This window comes from Chiloscyllium punctatum, chromosome 46, assembly GCF_047496795.1.
Source record: "Chiloscyllium punctatum isolate Juve2018m chromosome 46, sChiPun1.3, whole genome shotgun sequence".
NCBI classification, from domain to species: domain Eukaryota; kingdom Metazoa; phylum Chordata; class Chondrichthyes; order Orectolobiformes; family Hemiscylliidae; genus Chiloscyllium; species Chiloscyllium punctatum.
This window is the reverse complement of record NC_092784.1, coordinates 18123856-18144849: the sequence shown is the minus strand read 5'-3', so window position 1 is coordinate 18144849 and position 20994 is coordinate 18123856.

Sequence of the window (20994 nt, the reverse complement as noted above, 5' to 3'; positions counted from 1 at the left end):
CGCTGCTTGGTCCTCTAGTACCGCCTCTTCCTCCCATTTGCAAAGTTGACTCGGGCGTGACTCAGCAGCTAAGCACCAGAAACATGAAGGGACAAGGGAAGTTAGAGTCGACGTCTTGTGATGCGGTGAAAATATCGCGAATCTTGGACTGGGAGGCTGGGTTCAATTCACAGCGAGTGCAGGTGTGTCTCATTACAACTTTGAACAGGTTCATTCGGAAAAAGAAGGGAAGTCAGGAACAGAGTAAAAACAATAGAAAATGCATACAATGGGGTGGGGGTTCTCAATGTTCAGATGTTTTTAGTCTTTACCAAGTGTTTCATGGCCCCAATGGGTCCCAGTACAGACTATTCCACTCCACCTAGTGCACAGCCAAATACCACGATTGTGGGGCATGTTGTTGTCCTGGGATACAGAGGTGCTTTTCAGGAACCCCCTCGGTTTTGGAGGTGAAAATAGGTGAGAACAAGTAGGGTTTTGTATGGGGTTACCTGTTCCCCTCCTGTTGCAGCAACTTATTATTGCCTTGACTCGACCTCGTACATTTATGGTAGTGATCAGTGACATTTCGTTAGCCAACATACAAGATCTATCACTCTGTTTATGAGAGCGGAAATCTCTTGTAGCACAATAGTCATCGAACAATACAGCGCAGAACAGGCCCTTCAGTGCTTGATGTCGCGTCGACCTGTGAACTGTTCTCAGCTCGTCCCCCTACACTATCCCAAAATCACCCATGTCCTTATCTAAGGATTTTTTAAATCTTCCTGATGTGGCTGAGTTGTCTACATTAGCAGGTAGTATATTCCACGCCCTTACCACTCTCTGAGTAAAGAACCTGCCTCTGACATCTGTCTTAAATCTATCACTCCTCATTTGTAGTTATACCCCCTCGTGCATACTGACATCATCATCCTAGAAAAAGACTTCCACTGTCTACCCTATCTAAGCCTCTGATCATCTTGTATGTCTCTATCAAATCCCCTCTTAGCCGTCTTCTTGCCAAGGAGAACAGGTTCAAGTCTCTCAGCCTTTCCTCATAAGACCTTCCCTCCAGACTAGGCAATATCCTGGATAATCTCCTCTGCACCTTTTCCAATTCCTCCCGTCCTTCCCGAAATATGGGCACCAGATCTGCAAACAATATTCCAAGTTTGGCCGCACCAGGGTTTTGTATATGTCCAGCATGATATTGTAGCTCTGGAACTCAATTACTCTATGAATGAAGCCTAACACACCGTATGCCGCCTTAACAGTACTATCCACCTGGGTGACAACTTTCAGGGATCTATGTACATGGACTCTGACATCCCTCTGCACATCCACATTACCAAGAATCTTTCCATTGACCCAGTACTCTGCCTTCCTGTTATTCTTCTCAAAGTGCACCACCTCACATTTAGCTGCATTGAACTCCATTTTCCACCTCTCAGCCCAATTCTGCAGTTTATCCAAGTCCCCCTGCAACCTGTAACACACTTCCACACTGTCCACTACTCCATCGACTTTCGTGTCATCAGCAAATTTACTAATCCATCCACCTAAGTCTGCGTCTAAGTCATTTCTAAAAATGACAAACAGCAGTGGTCACAAAACAGATTTTTGTGACACACCACTAATAACTGGACTCCAGTTGAATATTTTCCATCAACCACCACTCGCTGCCTTCCTTTAGAAAGCCAGTTTCTAATCCAAACTGCTAAATCACCCTCATTTCCATGCCTCTGCATTTTCTCCAACAGTCTACCATGTGGAAACTTATCAAAGGCTTTACTGAAGTCCATGTATACCACGTCAACTGCCCTATCCTCATCTATATGTTTGGTCACCTTCTCAAAAAAACTCAATGAGGTTTCTGAGACATGACCTGCCCCTGACGAAACCATGTTGATTATCTGAAATCAAATTGTTGTTTTCAAGATGATGATAAATCTTATTTCTTATAATCCTTTCCAAAACCTTTCCTACAACAGAAGTCAGGTTCACTGGTGTATAATTACCTGGGTCATCTCTACTGCCCTTCTTGAACAAAGCCACAACATTTTGAATTTTCCATCCTCTGATACCAAACCTGTAGACAACGACGACTCAAATATGAAAGCCACATGCTCTGCTATCTCCTCCCTACCTTCCCAGAGTATCCTCGGAGAAATCCCATCCGACCCAGGGGACTTGTCTACTTTCACTCTTTCTAGAATTGATAACACCTGTTTCTAACTAATCTCGATGGTTTCTAGTCTAATATCTCATACCACATTCTTCTCCTCTACAATATTCTCCTTTCCCTGAGTGAAAGTCGCTGAGAAATGTTCGTTAGCACCTCTCCGATCTCCACAGGGTACACCCTCAACTTCCCACTTCTGTCTTTGATTGGACCTATTTCTACACTAATCATCATTTTATTCCTCACATACCTATTGAACACTTAGGGTTCTCCTTTCTTCTATCTGCTAAAGACTGCTCGTGTCCTCTCTTTGCTCTTCTTAACCCTCTCTTTAAATCGTTCCTATCTGATTTGAAACGCTCCATCTCCTCATCTGAACCATCTTGCCTCATCAACACGTAAGCCTCCTGCTTCTTCTTAACAAGCGATGCAATTTCTGTAGTAAATCACGGTTCCCTTACCTTATCACTTCCTCTCTGCCTGACAGGGACATACCTATCAAGGACGTGCAATATCTGTTCCTTAAACCAGCTCCACATTTTCATTGTCTGCATTCCCTGCATTTTGCTACCCTGTTCTATGCATCCTAATTTCTGACTAATCGCATTATAATTGTCCTTGTCCCATTCATAACTCTTGCCGTGTGCATGTACCTGTCCCTTTCCATTGCTAAACTAAACGTATCTGAGTTATGGTCATTCTCTCCAAAGTGCTCACCAAAAACTAAATCAAACACCTGGCCTGGTTCATTACAAAGCACCAGATCCAATGTGGCCTCCCCTCTTGTTGGCCTTCGACGTACTGTGTCAGTAAACCCTCCTGTACACACTGGGCAAAACCTGATCCATCCAACGTACAAGAGTTTTTTCATTCCCAGTCAATGTTGGGGAAGATGAAGCCCCCCATAATGACCTCCCTGGTACTTTTGCTCGTACCCAGAATAATTTTGCATATCCTCTCTTCCACTTCCCTGGAACTCTGTGGAAGCCTATAAAAAAATTCTAAGCAGGGTGACCTCTCCTCTCCTGTTTCTAACCTCAGCTCACACTACCTCAGTAATAGAGTCCTCATCAAAAGTACTCTTAGCCACCGTTATACTATCCTTGACGAACATGACTTGCATGGACCCATTCCAGTGCTTCAAACTCTATGAGGCAGCCATATTCTCTATGACAGACAGACTCAGTCTGGAACCTCCTCTGTCCTTAACACCTTATACACTGCCTGCACTCCTCCGTTTCCCCTTTGCATGTTCCCTTTCCAACCCACCCCACCTGCATCACTCCAAAATTGGAGCTGTCAAGGGCGGAAGCCTGTCAAATCGCCTCCCTAACCTTTTCTAACCTCCTTTAAGATTTTTAAAAAATAATTCTCCTTAATCAATGTTTTGATCATCCATGAAGCACCTTAGGAGATTTGCCATTGTGAAAGATTCCATACAATGCAAGTAGTTGTTTTTTTTGCCGTACATTAGGAGAAACAGGAATGATGCATTCAAAATTCTAACAAGAAAGTCACTGATAGGCGCAATGTGTAGGCCACCAAATAATAACATCACATTGGGTTAGGCAATCAACAAAGAAATAACTAATGCCTGTAAAAATGGTATGGTTATTATCATGGGTGATTTTAATCTACATGTAGCTTGGTCAAACCAGTTCAGTCAGGGTAGCTTTGAGGAGTTCATTAAGTGTATCTGTGATATTTTACTTGAACAGAATGAAATGGATCTACAAGGGAGCAAACTATCCAAGATCTGGCCCTGTACAATGAGACAGGAATAATTAGTGATCTCAGAGTTAGGGATCCTCTCAGAGGAAGTGATCACTGTATCGTTGAGTTTAATATATATGGAGAGTGCGAAGATAAAACCTAATACCTGGGTCCTGTGCTTGGACATGGTGAACTACAATAGAATGAGGATTAACCTGGATAACGTAGACTGGAAACAAAGATTTTATGGTGGGACAGTTGACGAGCAGTAAAAGATTTTCAAAGACACTTTAAAAAGTGCTCAGCAAAGGTATATTCCAGTGAAAGGGAAGGATTGTAAGAAAAGGCGTTCTCTGCGATGGGTATCTAAGGAAAGTGATCAAATTGAAAGGCATACAAAGTGGTCAAAACCAGAACTAGACAATAGACAATAGACAATAGACAATAGACAATAGACAATAGACAATAGATGCAGGAGTAGGCCATTCTGCCCTTCGAGCCTGCACCGCCATTCAATATGATCATGGCTGATCATTCCTAATTAGTATCCTGTTCCAGCCTTATCTCCATACCCCTTGACTCCACTATCTTTAAGAGCTCTATCCAATTCTTTCTTAAAAGAATCCAGAGACTGGGCCTCCACTGCCCTCTGGGGCAGAGCATTCCACACAGCCACCACTCTCTGTGTGAAGTAGTTTCTCCTCATCTCTGTCCTAAATGGTCTACCCCGTATTTTTAAGTTGTGTCCTCTGGTTCGGCACTCCCCCATCAACGGAAATATGTTCCCTCCTGCCAGAGTGTCCAGTCCTTTCATAAGCCTATACGTTTCAATCCCCTCTCAGTCTTCTAAACTCAAGGGTATACAAGCCCAGTCGCCTAGAACTGGGAAAACTTTAAAGGTCAACAGAAAGCCACAGAAGAGCTACAAAGAAATGTAAGATAGAACATGAGAATAATAAACTAGCATATACTATAAGGATAGAGAGCAAAGGCTTATATAAACATACATAATGAGAAAAGAGTGGCTAAAGTAAATGTTGGTCATTTGGAAAAAGAGAAGGAGAATTTCGTTATGGAATGTCACAGTGGAGGCGACTAATATCTTGCCAGTAATTAACAAAGAGACAAAGGTAGGTGAGGATTTGGAAACTATCATTATTACGGAACAGCTAGATTTGGAATGTTGGAGGTAATCGAGCTAATAATAAACAATTCTCCTGGCCCTGACAGAATATATCCCAGGGTACTCAAAGATAAGGCAGGATAAATAGCAAATGCACTGACGTAATTTTCCAAAATTCACTGGATATTTTGGCACTCCCACCGGATTGGAAAGCGGCAAAAATGACACCACTATTTCAAAAAAGAGGTGGACAAAAAATGGGGAATTATACCCGACTTAGTTTTTTCTCTGTAGTGGGAAAGATGCTTGGGTCTATTATCAAGGAAGAAATAGCAGGGACTCGATAGAAATTGGACAGACACAGGGTTCATGAAGTGCAGGTCATGCTTGACAAATCTTTTGGAATTCTATGGAAACATTTCGAGCAAGGTGGACAACGGGAACCCAGATGATATGGTGTACCTGGATGTCCAAAATGCCTTCAACAAGGTACTGTGCAAGAGGCTGTTGCATAATATAAGGGTGCATGGCATTGTGGTAGAGTATTAGCATGGATAGGAGATTGGTTGACTAACAGGAAGCAAAGTGTGGGGATAAATACGTCTTATTCTGGCTGGCAATCAGTGACTAGTAGTGTGGGTCAGGGATCAGTGTTGGGACTGCGATTATTTAGAATTAATACACATGATTTGGAGTTGGGGACCACATGTCGGGCGGCAAAGTTTGCATATGACACTAAGATGAGTAGCGGGACAATGTGTGCGGAGGACTGTGAAAAGATTGTGAGAAGATTTGTAGCTCGGGTGCTCGTTGTTGTGGTTCTGTTCGCCGAGTTGGGAATTTGTGTTGCAGACGTTTGGTCCCCTTTCTAGGTGACATCCTCAGTGCTTGGGAGCCTCCTGTGAAGCGCTTCTGTGATCTTTCCTCCGGCATTTTTAGTTATTTGAATCTGCCGCTTCCGGTTGTCAGTTCCAGCTGTCCGTTGCAGTGGTCGGTATATTGGGTTCAAATCGATGTGCTTATTGATTGAATCTGTAGATGAGCGCCATGCCTCGAGGAAGTCCCTGGCTGTTCTCCGTTTGGCTTGTCCTATAATTGTAGTGTTGTCCCAGTCGAATTCATGTTGCTTGTCATCTGCGTGTGTGGCTACTAAGGATAGCTGGTCATGTGTTTTCGTGGCTCGTTGGTGTTCATGGATGCGGATCGTTAGCTGTCTTCCTGTTTGTCCTATGTAGTGTTTTGTGCAGTCATTGCATGGGATTTTGTACACTATATTGGTTTTGCTCATGCTGGGTATCGGGTCCTTCGTTCTGGTGAGTTGTTGTCTGAGAGTGGCTGTCGGTTTTTGTGCTGTTATGAGTCCTAGTGGTCGCAGTAGTCCGGCTGTCATTTCGGAAATGCTCTTGATGTATGGTAGTGTGGCTCGTCCTTTGGGTTGTGGCATGTCCTCGTTCTGTTGTCTTTCCCTTAGGCATCTGTTGATGAAATTCCGTGGGTATCCGTTTTTGGCGAATACATTTTATAGGTGTTCTTCTTCCTCTTTTTGCAGTTCTGGTGTAATGCAGTGTGTTGTGGCTCTTTTGTATAGTGTCTTGATGCAACTTCTTTGTGTATGTTGGTGTGGTTGCTTTCGTAGTTCAGGACATGGCCTGTGGGAGTGTATATCTTTGTGGTGAATATACAGGTATACAGGAAAGGCACTCACACAGACCAAGTCCTGAACTACGAAAGCAACCACCCCAACACACACAAAAGACGTTGCATCAAGACACTGTTCAAAAGAGCCACAACACACTGCATTACACCAGAACTGCAAAAAGAGGAAGAAGAACACCTATACAATGTATTAGCCAAAAACGGATAAACGCGCAATTTCATCAACAGATGCTTAAAGGAAAGACAACAGAACGAGGACATGCCACAACCCAAAGGACTAGCCACACTACCATACATCAAGAGCATTTCTGAAATGACAGCCAGACTACTGCGACCACTAGGACTCATAGCAGCACACAAACCAACAGCCACTCTCAGAAAACAACTCACCAGAACGAAGGACCCGATACCCAGCATGAGCAAAACCAATATAGTGTACAAAATCCCATGCAAGCACTGCACAAAACACTACAGGAGGACAGCTAACGATCCGCATCCATGAACACCATCTAGCCACGAACCAAATGACCAGCTACCCTGAGTAGCCACACACACAGATGACAAGCAACATGAATTCGACTGGGACAACACTACTATTATAGGACAAGCCAAACAGAGAACAGCCAGTGAATTCCGAGAGGCATGGCACTCATCCACAGATTCAATCAATAAGCACATCGACCTGGACCCAATATACCGACCACTGCAACGGACAGCTGGAACTGACAACCGGAAGCGGCAGATTCAAACCACTACAAATACCGGAGGAAAGATCACAGAAGCGCTTCACAGGAGGCTCACAAGCACTGAGGATGTCACCTAGACAGGGGACGAAACGTCTGAAACACAAATTCCCAGATCGGCGAACTGAACCACAACAAGGACTGTGAAACTTTGCAGAGAAACATAGATACATTGAGTGGGCAATGGTAAGTCATGTGGAATGTAATGTTCATGAATGTAATGTCATACTGTTTGGTTGGAATAACATTTAAAAAGAGATTATTCAATTTTTAAAAAAGTTGCATTATTTGCTATGCAGAGGCACCTGAGTATCCTTCTGCATGAAGGTTGGTCACCAGATATAACAATCAATTCAGAAGGCAAATGCAATTTTGTCCTTCATTTCTGAAGGGATTGTGCTTAAAAGCAGAGGTTATGTCCCAGCTGTATTGGGTGCTGGTGAGGCCACACCTGGAGTACTCCATGTAGTTTTTAACTCCTTAGTTGAGAAAAGATGTACTGGCACGAGAGGGGGTGTAGGGGAGGTTAAATAGGTTGATTCCAGAGTTGAGGAGTTTGTCTTAACAGAGACTGAGTAGATTGGGATTATGTTCATTGGAATTCAGAAAAATGGAAACATATAAAATAATTAATACATGGATAAAATAGAAGTATATTGGATGTTTCCACTGGCAGGTGAATCTAGGACAAGAGGGCATCAACTCAAGGTTAGAGGCAGCAAATTTAGGACTGAATTGAGAAGGAACTTCTTAACCTCAATTTAATTCATTGCCCAGGGAAGTAGTTGATGCTAGTTTAGTCAATGTTTTTAAAGCTAAGGTAGTTTTTTTTTTAAATAAAGGAATAATTAATTAAGGAATACGGATGGAACATATTTAAATGGTTCTGCGTCCACGAAATGATCAGCCATGATCTTATTGAATGGCAGAGCAAGCTCAAAGGGCAGGATGGCATTCTCCTATTCCCAGTTATTATGTTATGCATTCCTCCCTCACTCGTGACTTGGAGGTGCTGGTGTTGGATTAGGAAGGACAAAATTAAAATTCACAGAACACCAGGTTATAGTCCAACAGGTTTATTTGGAAGCACTAGCTTTGCTGTTGCTTCATCAGATGGTTGTGTGTTTTTAACTTTGTCCCTCACTCTTGGAACTGATGAACAGCAACAAAAGGCACGAAGAAATGCGCATGCTCCAGCCAACAATGGTCCCCGGATGTTTGATGTCAGGGGTGGGTTTGAAGGACCTGGAGGGGCAGTTGGCCCTCCGACCAATCAGTGAGCGAGGGGCGGGACTCGGAAATACCACGTGATCATCCTCGTGGCTGGCGCGAATGTGCAGGCCGAGAGTTGTCGGTAAGGAAAGGAATAAACAACAGGAAGCGGGAGGGAAATGGTGTCGGTATGGGCTGAGAGATTTTGCAAACATTTGGGTGCACATAGGAAATACAAATTTGAAACTTAGTCTCCTTTTTTGCAGGAAACGGTAAAATGCCTCATCTCGCGATTGATACGAGTAAGCGCCGCCATCTTAATTCGTGGCAACGATTCACTGGACGCGTGCGGCCGCCAGCTTTGTAGGGGGCAAAGTTCAGAGGGGTGTCTGTGCTGCCCTTTCTGGTAGAGAGTCATAGGGCAGGATTTACACAGAGCACATTCAAACCCAGAGAAATTGATTTTTTTTTCTGGATTTGTTTTGTCATTTATTTACATGACTTGGATGTGAATAGAGGCGGCACTGTTAGTAAGTTTGCAGGTGACACCAAAATTGTTGGTATTGTAGGCAGTGATAAAAGCTGTCTCAGAATACAATGGGATATTGATCAGATGGGCCAATGGACTGAGGAGTGGCAGATAGGGTTTAATTTAGATAAATGTGCGGTGCTGTTGGGTGGCACAGCGGTTAGCACTGCTGCCTCTCAGCGCTAGATACCTGGGTTAAGTTCCCGTCTCAGGTGACTGACTTTGTGAAGTTTGCACATTTTCCCCGTGTCTGCGTGGGTCTCCGGGTGCTCCGGTTTCCTCCCACAGTCCAAAGATGTGCAGGTCAGATGAATTGGCCATGTGGAAATTGCCCATAGTGTTAGGTGAAGGGCTAAATGTATGGGTGGGTTGTGCTTCGGCGGATCGGTGTGGACATGTTGGGTCGAAGAGCCTGTTTCCACACTGTAAGTAATCTAAAAGCAAATCAGAGCAAGACTCACCCACTGAATTGTATGGTCTTGGAGAGTCTTGCTGAACAAAGAGTCCTTGGAATGCAGGTTCACAGTTCCTTGAAAGTCGAGTCACAAGTTGATAGGATAGTGAAGAAGCCATTTGGTATGCTTCACTTTATTGGTCAGGGCGTTGAGTAAAGGAGCTGGACAGGACATTGTTTAGGCCACTTTTGGAATATTGTGTGCAATTCTGGTCTCTCTCTTATCAGAAGGAGGCACTGAAACTTGAAAGGTTTGAGAATTGATTTTCAAGGTTGTTGCCAGGGTTGGAGGATTTGAGTTGCAGGGAGAGGCATAATAGGCTGGGGCCATTTTCCCTGCAGTATCAGAGATGTTTATATAATCGTGAGGGGCATAGATAGTGTAAGTAGAGAAGGTGTTTACCCTGGGGTGGTGGAGCCCAGAACTAGAGGATACAGGTTTAGGGTGTGAGGCGAAAATTCAAGAGGAGCCTAAAGGGCAACAAAAATTGTAACATTTCAAAGGCATTTGAATAGGAAAGGTTCAGAGGGATGTCGGCCAAGCTCTGGCAAATGGGAATAGATTAGGTTAGAATATCTGGTTGACATAGATGAGTTGGATTGAAGAGTCTGTTTCGGTGCTCGTCATCTCTGACTGTGGGATCATAAAAGTGAACACTGCTCTGATTCGCCTGTGAGCTCCTTGATGTCCACTTGTTCATTATCTAGCTTCCTCAGTCTCTGAGTGTATTTTTGCTCTGTTTCGTATTTTATGATTACATTCACAGACCTTTCTGTAAATGAGTTGTCCACTGCTGCCCGGCTCCTGGCCATATTACAGGGAAGGTAGTACTGGATGTCTTAAATCTTAGCAAGGTGGATAAATCCCTGGGACCTGTTAATAGGTATCCCAGACATTTGTGGAAAGCTAAGAAAATGATGGCAGTTCCCCTCCCTGAGATATTTATGTTGCCATTGGTGACAGGTGAGGTGCTGGAGGACATGTGCTATTAATTAAAAAGGTTGTAAGGAAAGGCCAGGGAACGAGTGAACAGTGAGCCTGAAGTCATTGGCCGGCAAGTTGATGAAAGGGATTCTGAGGGACAGGATTTACTTATATTTGGAAAGACGAGGAATGATAAGGGATAGTCAACTTGGCTTTGTGTGTGGGAAATTCTCTCTCTCTAACTTGATTGAGTTTTTTTTGAAGGTAGAAAGTGGACGTTGTCTATATTGACACTGAATGATGTTCCACAAAGCAGACTGGTTTGCAAGGTTAGACAACATGAAATGTTGGGAGAACTTGCCATTTGGATACAAAACTGGCTTGAAGGTAGGAGACAGAGGGTGGTGAAATAGGGTTGCTTTGTGGATTGGAGGCCTGTGAGCAGAAGTGTGTTGCAGAAATGGATATTGGGTCATTAATTAATTTACTTGGATGTGAATATATGAGATATGGTCAGTAGGTTTACAGAAGACAACAAAATTGGAGGTGTCGTGGACAATGAAGAAGGTTAGTTCAGAATGCAACAGGATCTTGATCAGATGGGCGTTTGGGGCGAGGAATGGCAGACTGGGTTCAATTTAGACAAATATAAGCTGTTGGAGTTTGGAAAGGCAATTCAGGGCAGGACTTGTACACTTAATGGTAAAGTCCTTGGGAATGCTGCTGAACATAGAGACCATGGAGTGCAGGTTCATTGTTCCTTGAAAGTAGAGTCGAAGGTAGGCAGACAGTGAATGTGGTGTTTGGAATGCTTATATATATTGGTCAATGCATTGAGCACAGAAGGTGGGACGTCAGATTGTGGCTGGACAGGACATTGATTAAGCCATTTCAGGAATTCTGTTTTAAGTTCGAAATTCCCTGTTCTGGAAAGGATGTTATGAACCTTGAAAGAGTTCAGACAAGATTTACAAAGTCTTTGCTAGGGTTGGAGGATGTGGGCTACAGGGTGAGGCTGAATAGGCTAGGGATAATTTCCCTGGAGAGTCAAATACTGAGAGGTGACCCTAAAGGATCAGCAAGGCAGCCATTGTATGGAGCTGCAGGCGATGTGGGAGATACGGAGACAAGTATTTTGCGTCATGCTTACTATGAAGAAGTACATGAGGGATATAGAATGTGTGGAAATAAATGGTGACTTCTTGAAAAATGTCCATATTACAGTAAATGTCCATATTATGCTCAATGAGTGGCTAAGGAGCTGGTGCAGGGGAAAAGGATTCACATTTTTTGGGATCATTGTGATCTCCTCTGGAGTAGAGTTGACCTCCATAAGCAGGATGGATTGTACCTGAATTGGAAGCTGTCCAATACCTAGGCAGGGAGCCTTGCTAGTGATACTCGGGAGGCAATACACCAGTGAGTGCGTTGGTGTAAACCCAAGAAGATAGTGAGAAAAGAGGTATGTCTGAGGCTGGTACAGTTCAGCAGTCAAATAGTCAATTCAGGCAAGGATCAGTATTAATATGATGAGCTGAATGAAGTCGGACTGAGCAGTTGCACTGCATTTACTTCAATGCGAGAGGCCTGACAGCGAAGGCAGATGAGCTCAGGGTATGGTTTTGAACATGGCACTGGGATATTATAGCAATTACAGAGGCATCACTCAGGGATGGATAGGCCTGGCAGCTTAATGTTCCAGAGTGTAGATGCTATAGGAAAAATAGAAGGGGGGAACAAGAGAGGAGGGGAAGTGGCATTTTTGATTCGGGATAGCATTATGTTTTTGCTGAGGGGAGATATTCCTGGGAGTACGCCCAGTGAAGTTATTTAGGTGGAACGGGGAAATAAGAAAGGGATGATCACCTTATTGTGGTTTTCTGCATTGATCTCGTCTGGGTCCTCTGGTTTCCTCCCACAGTCCAAAGATGTGTAGGGTAGGTTGGATTATCCATGCTGAATTGCCCATAATGTTCAGGGATGTGTCGTTTGGGTGGCCCTGGGAAATGCAATGTTATAGGGGGAGATTAGGAGGCTTTAAGGGTCAGTATTAATATGATGGGCTGAATGACCTGCTTCCACACTGTTTGGAATTCTCTGATATTTCGACGAGTTTGAAAATAGTTACAGAACATAATATACCAGATCGAAACTTTAAGGTTCTGAATTGGACAAAGGCCAATTTTGATGGCACAAGGCAAGAAATTTCATCTGGCCCCTCAAGCCTGCTCTTCCATTCAATAAGACCAGGCCTGAGCTTTTCATAGCCTCAGTTCCACATTCCTGCTCTCTCACCGTAACCCTTAATTATTTTCCTGTTCACAAATCGACATTTTGCCTTAAAGGTATAACGTCAAATGCTGCACTCGGCAGGGAATTCCACGGATGCACAACCCTTTAGCTGAAAAAGCTCCTCCTGAACTCAGTCCTAAATCTGCTCCCCCTTATTTTGAGTTTATGCTCTAGTTTGACCCGCCCCCAGTGGAAATAGACTCCCTGCTTCCATCTTATCTACTCCCTTCATAATTTTAGTTTTTCCTCTCCAACCTCCTATTCTTCTAAATTACAATGACTATAGAACCAGTTTTCTCAATCTCTCCACATATACCAATCCTTTCCTGATGAAGGGCTTTTGCCCGAAACGTCGATTTCGCTGCTCGTTGGATGCTGCCTGAACTGCTGTGCTCTTCCAGCACCACTAATCCAGTAATCCTCTCAACTCCAAACTCAAACTAGTGAACCTCCTCTGTACTCCCTCCAGTGCCAGTACATCCTTGCTAATGTAAGGGGACCAAACCTGTTCACATTACTCCAGGTGTGGCCTCCCCAGCACCCTGTACAGCTGAAGCATAACCATCCCTCTAGCAAGGAAGGACAATATTCCCTTCACTGCCATAATTACCTGCTGCACCTGAAAACCAACTTCCTGCGATTCATGCATAAGGACACCCAGCTCCCTCTGCACAGCAGCCTGCTGCATGTTTTCTCAATTTCATCATCCAGTTTGCTGTTAGTCGAACCAAAATGGATGACCTCACATATCCCAACATTGAACTCCATCTGCCAGACCCTTACCCACTCACTTAACCTATCCGTATCCCTGTGCAGACTGACAGTGGCCTCTGCAGACATTGCTCTACCTCATCTTTGTATCAAATGTGATCTCTGACACCGTACACTTGGTCCTCAACTCCAAAACCTTTGTGTAAATTGCAAACTGTTGTAGTGCCAACACGAATCCAAACACCCATTTACCCCCATTCTTGATTTTTGTTAGTTAACCGATCCTGTATCAATGATAATACATTGCCCACAATGCTGCGCATCTTTACCTTATTCAGCAGCCTTTTGTGTGGCAACTTATCGAATACCTTATGGAATTCCAGGTACACCACATCCACCGAGTCCGCCTTGTCCAACACGCTCGTCGTATCCTCAAATAATTTCAGTAAATCCTTAAACGTGATCTGCCTTTCATGAATCCATGCTGTGCTTGCTAAATGAGACAATTTCTACCCAGATATCTCACCACTACTTCCTTGAGAGATTCAAGCATTTTCTCCACTACAGAAGTTAAGATAACAGGTCCTTTTTGAAAAATAGTGGCACCACATTTGCAGCTTTCATTCTTTCAAAACCATCCCAGAATCCAACAAATTTTAGTGAATTATCACGAGTCTATTTGTTATTCACCAATCTTCCCCCCCCCCCCCCCCCCCCAACCACCACCCCCACCATCTCCTTTCATCCCTGGGATGCAATCCATCAGGACCAGGAGACCCATCTACACTTAGGCAGTATGTTCCTGTTAAGGCCAAGGCTGGTAGGTGTAGGGAATGCTGCCTATCGGAAGAAATTGAGGGCGTGGTCAAGAAAATGAAGGAAGCATATGGCAGGTCGAGACAGCTGTTTTTGTGTGAATCCCTAGAGGAGTATTGGGGCAGTAGGAGTATACTCGAAGTAAACCATGAGGGCATAAAGGGGACATGAGATAGCTTGATAGGTTTGAGGAGAGTCCAAAGTGATTGTACAAATACAGTAAGGACAAACGAGTAACCAGGCAGAGAATAAGTACCCGCAAAAATCAAGGCTGTCTGTGGAACCGCAGGAGGTGAGAGAGATTCTGTATGAGCAGAGAGGTTTTACAAACAAAATGTGCACGTCGGAAAACACAAATTCGAACGTCCCAGTCTCGTGTTTTCAGTAAATGGTAAATTGCCTCAGTGTGGCTGCAGTCACGGGTGCACGCCGCGATCTTTATTTGGGGAAAGAATTCACTGGACACGTGCGGAGCCACAAGCTTTGAAGGGGGCAATGTGCAGCAAGGCGCATATGCAGCCTTTCTCTCGTACAGAGTCATTGGGCAGGATTTACACAGAGCACATTCAAACTCAGAGAAATGGATGTTTATTTCTGGATTTGTTTCGTCATTTGTTTAAATGATTTGGTATCGTAAATGAGTTTGCAGGTCATATAAAATTGGAGGTATTAGATTAGATTAGAATACTTACAGTGTGGAAACAGGCCCTTCGGCCCAAAAAGTCCACACCGCCCCGCCGAAGCGCAACCCACCCATACCCCTACATCATTGTGGATAATGAAGAAGGTTACCTCAGATTGCAATGAGATATTGATCAGGTGGGGTTTAATTTAGATAGATGTTAGGTGCTGCAGTTTGGAAAAGCAAATCAGGGCAGGACTGATACACTGAATGGCAACGCCCTGGAGACGTTTGCAGAACAAAGAGACCTTGGACTGCAGGTTCATAGTCCTTGCAAGTCAAGTTGCAGGTAGATAGGATGATGAAGGTGTTCAGTATATTTTCCTTCATTCGTTATAGCTTTGAGCATAGGATGTGGGAGGTCATGTTGCTGTACAGGACATTCGTTAGGCCACTTTTGGAATATTGTGTGCAGTTCTGGCCTGCCTCCTATCAGAAGGGTGCTGTGAAACTTGAAAGGTTTCAAAAAAGACTGACAAGGATGTTGTTAGGTTTGGAGGATTTGAGCTACAGGGTGAGGCGTAAATGGCTGGGGCTGTTTACCCTGGAGTGCCAAAGGCTGAGCGGTGATGTTATGGAGGTTTATGCAATCATGAGGGGCATGAATAGAGTAAATGAACAAGGTGTTTTCCCTGGAGTGGTGGTGTCCAGAAGAAGAGGGCATTGCTTTAGGGTGAGCAGATAAAATTTCAAAGGGGCCTAAAGGACAACTCGTTCATGCAGTGGGTGGAAAGAGCTGCCAGAGGAAGTGGTGGAGGCTAGTAAAATTAAAACATGTTAAAGGCATCTAAATAGACACATGATATTATTCGGAAACGTTTACAGGGATGTTGGCTAAGTGCGATCAAATGGGAATAGACTAGGTTCGGATACCTGTTTGGCAAGAATGAGTTAGACCGAAGGGTCTGTGTCAGTGCTATACATCTCTATGACTGTGGGATCATAACAGCTTATATTGCTCTGCTTCATCTCTGGGCTCCCTCATGACCACTTTGTCAATATCTAGCTTCCGCAATCTCGAACAATCGGTGTATTTTTGGTCTGTGTGGTATTTTACTATTATTATTAAAGACATTTTTGTAAGTTAACTTTTCACAGCCGCCCAGCCCCTGACCATGTGCTGCTTATCAATATTTTCTGGTAAATCTTTAACAGTCAAGAATTCCTTTTTCCAATAAGCAAGTGTATCTTCCATCTATTTCTGACGATCTCATTCTGCACCATTTTCATTCCCTGTAAGCCGTTTTGCACTCCCTGAAACACCAACTGTGTTTCTCCTTCCACAGGTACCAGTGATTAATGCCAAAGCCCTGTTGCTTGTGGAGAGGGTGATGTTTGACTTTCTTGTACAGCTGCAGTTTGTGTGGTGAAGGTGCTCCCACAATGTGGTTGTTTAAGAGACATTAGAGTATTCATTCAGCAATAGTAAAGATCTGAAGATAATGTCCAAATCAACAACTGTTTGTATTTTTATTATCATGCTTATAATTCCACAAAAATATTATCGAGAATTTTAAACATAAGGCTAGAGATGGTGATATTAGATTACTTCCAGTGTGGAAACAGGCCCTTCGGCCCAACAAGTCCACACCGCCCCGCCGAAGCGTAACCCACCCATACATCTACATTTACCCCTTACCTAACACTATGGGCAATTTAGCATGGCCAATTCACCTGACCTGCACATCTTTGGACTGTGGGAGGAAACCGGAGCACCCGGAGGAAACCCACGTAGACACGGGGAGAATGTGCAAACTCCACACAGTCAGTCGCCTGAGGCAGGAATTGAACCCGGGTCTCAGGCGCTGTGAGGCAACAGTGCTAACCACTGTGCCACCGTGCCGCCTATATTCGGTCAGGTGATCACAAGTATTGCCAAATAAGCAGGTTTTGAGGAATGCCTAAAAGGAAGAAAGCAGACCTGAGAGCCTTTGGCTGCGAATTTCAGACCTTGTTGCTTTGGCAACTGTAAAAGCAGCCACACGGGTGAAGTAATGAATTAACAGGTCATTAGGAGTCTTGAACAGAATGGGTTGTCGAGGTCTGAAAGGGTGTGTGACGCATGAGCTAGGGATGATCACAACCAGGAACTAAATCAAGGGTGAGAATTTTAAATTGATCGATGCGGGCTGGATGCTGGCAGCTGAGACTAGATTGAGTCGGGATATCTGGTCAGCATGGACGGATTGGATTGAAGGGTCTGTTTCCATGCTGGACATCTCTGTGGCTCTATGTTGCTGATTATGAATAGGAGCCTTTTGATGGATCAACAAGTTTTGGAACGAGGGAGTACTTGGGCAGCAGAGATTTAGTTTTTCTTGAGATTACAGGGAGGTTGAATGTGGGAAGCTGACCAGGAGTATGTTTGGATAATGATGTCTGGAGATAACACAAGATGGATGAAAGTGTATAAGCTGAGACAAGGGTAGAATCAGCTAGAATTAGTGATCTTGGAGTGGGACTGGGCTGTCGCCCTCACCTCGCCTCTGGCATTAAGTTAGTTGCCAGGTTGTGAATCATGGCGGTAACACAATCGAGAGCTGAGTGGTCCTGGTGGAGCCTAAATGAGTCTCGCTCAGCTGGCTGTTGTTGAGCAGCTGCTGCTTAGTAGCCCTGTTGATGACATTTTCCATCACTTTACTGCTGATCGAGTGTGGACTGATCGAGGGACATTGGCTGGGTTTGGTTGCCCTGTGTTTTTGTGTTGAACATCCCTGGGCAATGTTCCACATTGTCGGTAGATGCCCGTGCTGGAGCGGTACGTGACTTGGTGGGTGGCAAGTTCTGGAGCACAAGCCATCAGTGTTATTGCCAGAATGTTGGCAGGGCCCGTAGCCTTTGCACTACTTAACCATTTCTTGATGTTATTCAAACTCATGCGAACTGGCTTAAAACTCACAACTGTGATGTTAGAAACCACTGGAAAAGGCTAAGATGAATCATCCCACTTTGCTCTTCTGGCTTCAGATTGCTGCAAATGCTGTCAACTTATCTGGTGCATGGCTGTGTGAGGCTCCTCCATCAGTAAAGGTGCGGATTTCTGTGATGCTTCCTCCAATGTGTTGTTTAATTGTCCATCACCGTTCACACTTGGGTATGGCAGAACTGCAGACCTCCGATCTGTTCCATTGGTTGTGGGATCGTTTTGCTCTGTTGCTTGCTGCTGATGCTGTTTGAAATGCAGATGGTCCTGTTTGGTAGCTTCACCAGGTTGGCACTTCATTTTTAGGTATGCCTGGTGCTGCTCTTGGCATGCCCTCGTTTACTGTCCATTGTGATGGGTAAGAGAGGGATTTACAAACCCATGAGATTACAGATTGTGCTGGAGTACAGTTCTGCTGCTGTTGATGTCCCGCAGTCCCTGAGAGATACCCAATTTGAGATCCTACATCTCTTCAAAGTCTGTCCCATTTTGAACGGTGATAGTGCCACTCAACACAATGGATGTTTTTCTCAACTTTAAGCTAAGACTTGTGTCTCCAAAAGGAATGTGTGATGGTCGCTCTTACCGATACTGTCATGGACAGATGTATCTGAAGCTGGTCAATTCATAACAATGAGATCAAGCATGTTTTTTCCCTCTTGTTGGTACCCTCACCACCTGCTGCAGACTCAGTTGAGCAGCTATGTCCTTCAGGACCTGGCCAGCTCAGTCAGTAATTCTGTTGCAGAGTTAGTCTCGATTGTGGACATTGAAACCTGTAGCCAGAGTACGTTTGACACCATTTTACTTCCTCAGTGCTTCCTTCAAATGTTGTTCAACATGAAGGAGAACTGATCCATCTTCCAAGGGAGGACAGTACGTGGTAATCAGCAGGAGTCATGAGATTTCCTGGTATCCGGAGTTAATGCTCAGTACTGCTCGGGCAAATCCTCCCTGTCTGTGCCACGACCTCTGCCTAGTCTGCCCTGCTGGTGGGGTAGGACATAACCAGAGATTTCATGAGAAATTGAAGACTGCAGATGCTGGAGATCAGAGTCAAGAGTCTGGTGCTGGAAAAGCACAGCAGGTCAAGCTGATGAAGGGCTTAGGCTCGAAACATCGATTCTCCTTCTCCTCGGATGCTGCCTGACCTGTTGTGCTTTTCCATCACCACAATTACAATATCTTGGGATGGTGATGGTGGTGTCTGGTCATTGTCTGTAAGGGTTGATGTCATGATTATGAGTACGTCAGGCTGTTCCTTGATTGGTCTGTGAGACAGCTCTGCACAATTTGGCCCCAAAATCCAGATGTTAGTCTGGAGGACATTGCACCATCGAGAGGGCTGATTCTGTGGTTGTATTTTCTGGTGCTTTCTTTGATGCCGAATGGTCCATCCAGTTTCATTCCTTTGTTGAGACTTTGCAGTGATTAATACAGTGAGTGGCTTGCTGGACCACTGTCAGGTTGGCAGGGTTTTCTCCGCCATTGACAATGATTACATGGAGATCAGGAGATTCCTAATTCCAGTTATTTTTTCTTGATTTCAGATTCCACCATCTGCCAACATGGGATTCGAACCAGGACTTCAGTCGTTTGTTTTAATATTTTGGATAAAATTTAAATACATTAGGTTTGTTCACTTACTTTAAATATCACTTACCCAGGTTTTGTTTCTTTGTGAAACACTGTCCATTATTCTGTCTCCTCCATCCTTCTCTCCAAGAACAAGAGTTTGGAGCTCATGGAGTTTCTCTGTCACTAAGACTGAGATAATCCGATCTGCTGCTTCCCTCCCTCCCGCCAGCCCACTGAGTCAAACTGCCTCACGTGGTGTTCCTGGTTTTTCTCCAAACCTACATCTTTCTCCAATCTCATCTGATGTCAAGCCTTATCAGAGCTCATCTTGACCCTTTACCCTATTCTCACTAAACCATAGACGTTCCAACTCACCTTTTTCCTCCTCATCAGTCCCCCTCACCGATTCACAGACATTGTTCCTTGTTCTGTCTTTACTGGTTATGGCCTTCTCTCCCATTCTGTGAAAAACTGACATTTGACCTCACGGTTGTTGGAAAATCCTGCTCCATCTCCATGCTCCCTTTCCTTTCTGAATTCCTTGCATTTGGTGTCCCTCATGGATATATCCTTGGCCCCTCCTGTATCTCACCTACATACTGCCAGGAGGTGACATTGTGCAAAAGTTCCTTGTTGGGTTTCAAATGTATGCTGACGATGCCCAGCTCTCTCTCCCCATCATCCCCTCCATGACTCCACTGTTACACAGTTATCATACTGATTACCACATTCCCACTACTCGATTAGGTGCAGTTTCCTCGAATGAAACATTGTCACGGTTAAACCCGTTGCCTGACAAATTCCTTTCCCTAACTTCTGAGCCTCTCCCTCTCACTGGGAACTATGCAGCAGAACTAGACTCTTCACAAGACGACTGTTATATCTGACGCGAAGCTGACCTTCTGATTTGACATCTACACAATCCCAAACACCAGGAAGTCCAATCTCTAAACCGTTGCTTATCTCCTCTTCACCCTCGCTCCATTACATCAACAAACTTGATATGACTTTTCAAGCAAACTATTCGAAGCATATAAATCTTGCATTGCCTGCTTTTTTAAACAAAATCATATTTTTTCAATTGCTGCTGTATGATTTTTTTCACATCATACAGCTAAGTTTTATGCTTTAATTTCCAGTTTCTTAATCTTAATGAATATCCAATCTATATCAGAGGAAAGTGTTTTCAAAATATTATGTCAATTTATCTGTCAGGATTGTAAAAGCAATTATCAATTACAATAATTGCAATTTAACATAGACTTTGGAAAAATGCAGTGTTTTTTTTGAAAATCTCATTCATTATTTCTTATTGTCAATGCTACTATATTAATACATATTTGTTCAGGCCCATGCACATTCCAAACGACCAAAACTATCCCTTGCAAATTTCTTTGTAAATGTTTGATTTTTGCTCAGGTGAAAAATAACAATTATCTCAGCCTTTGAAATTCAGAGAACTCCAATTACTTT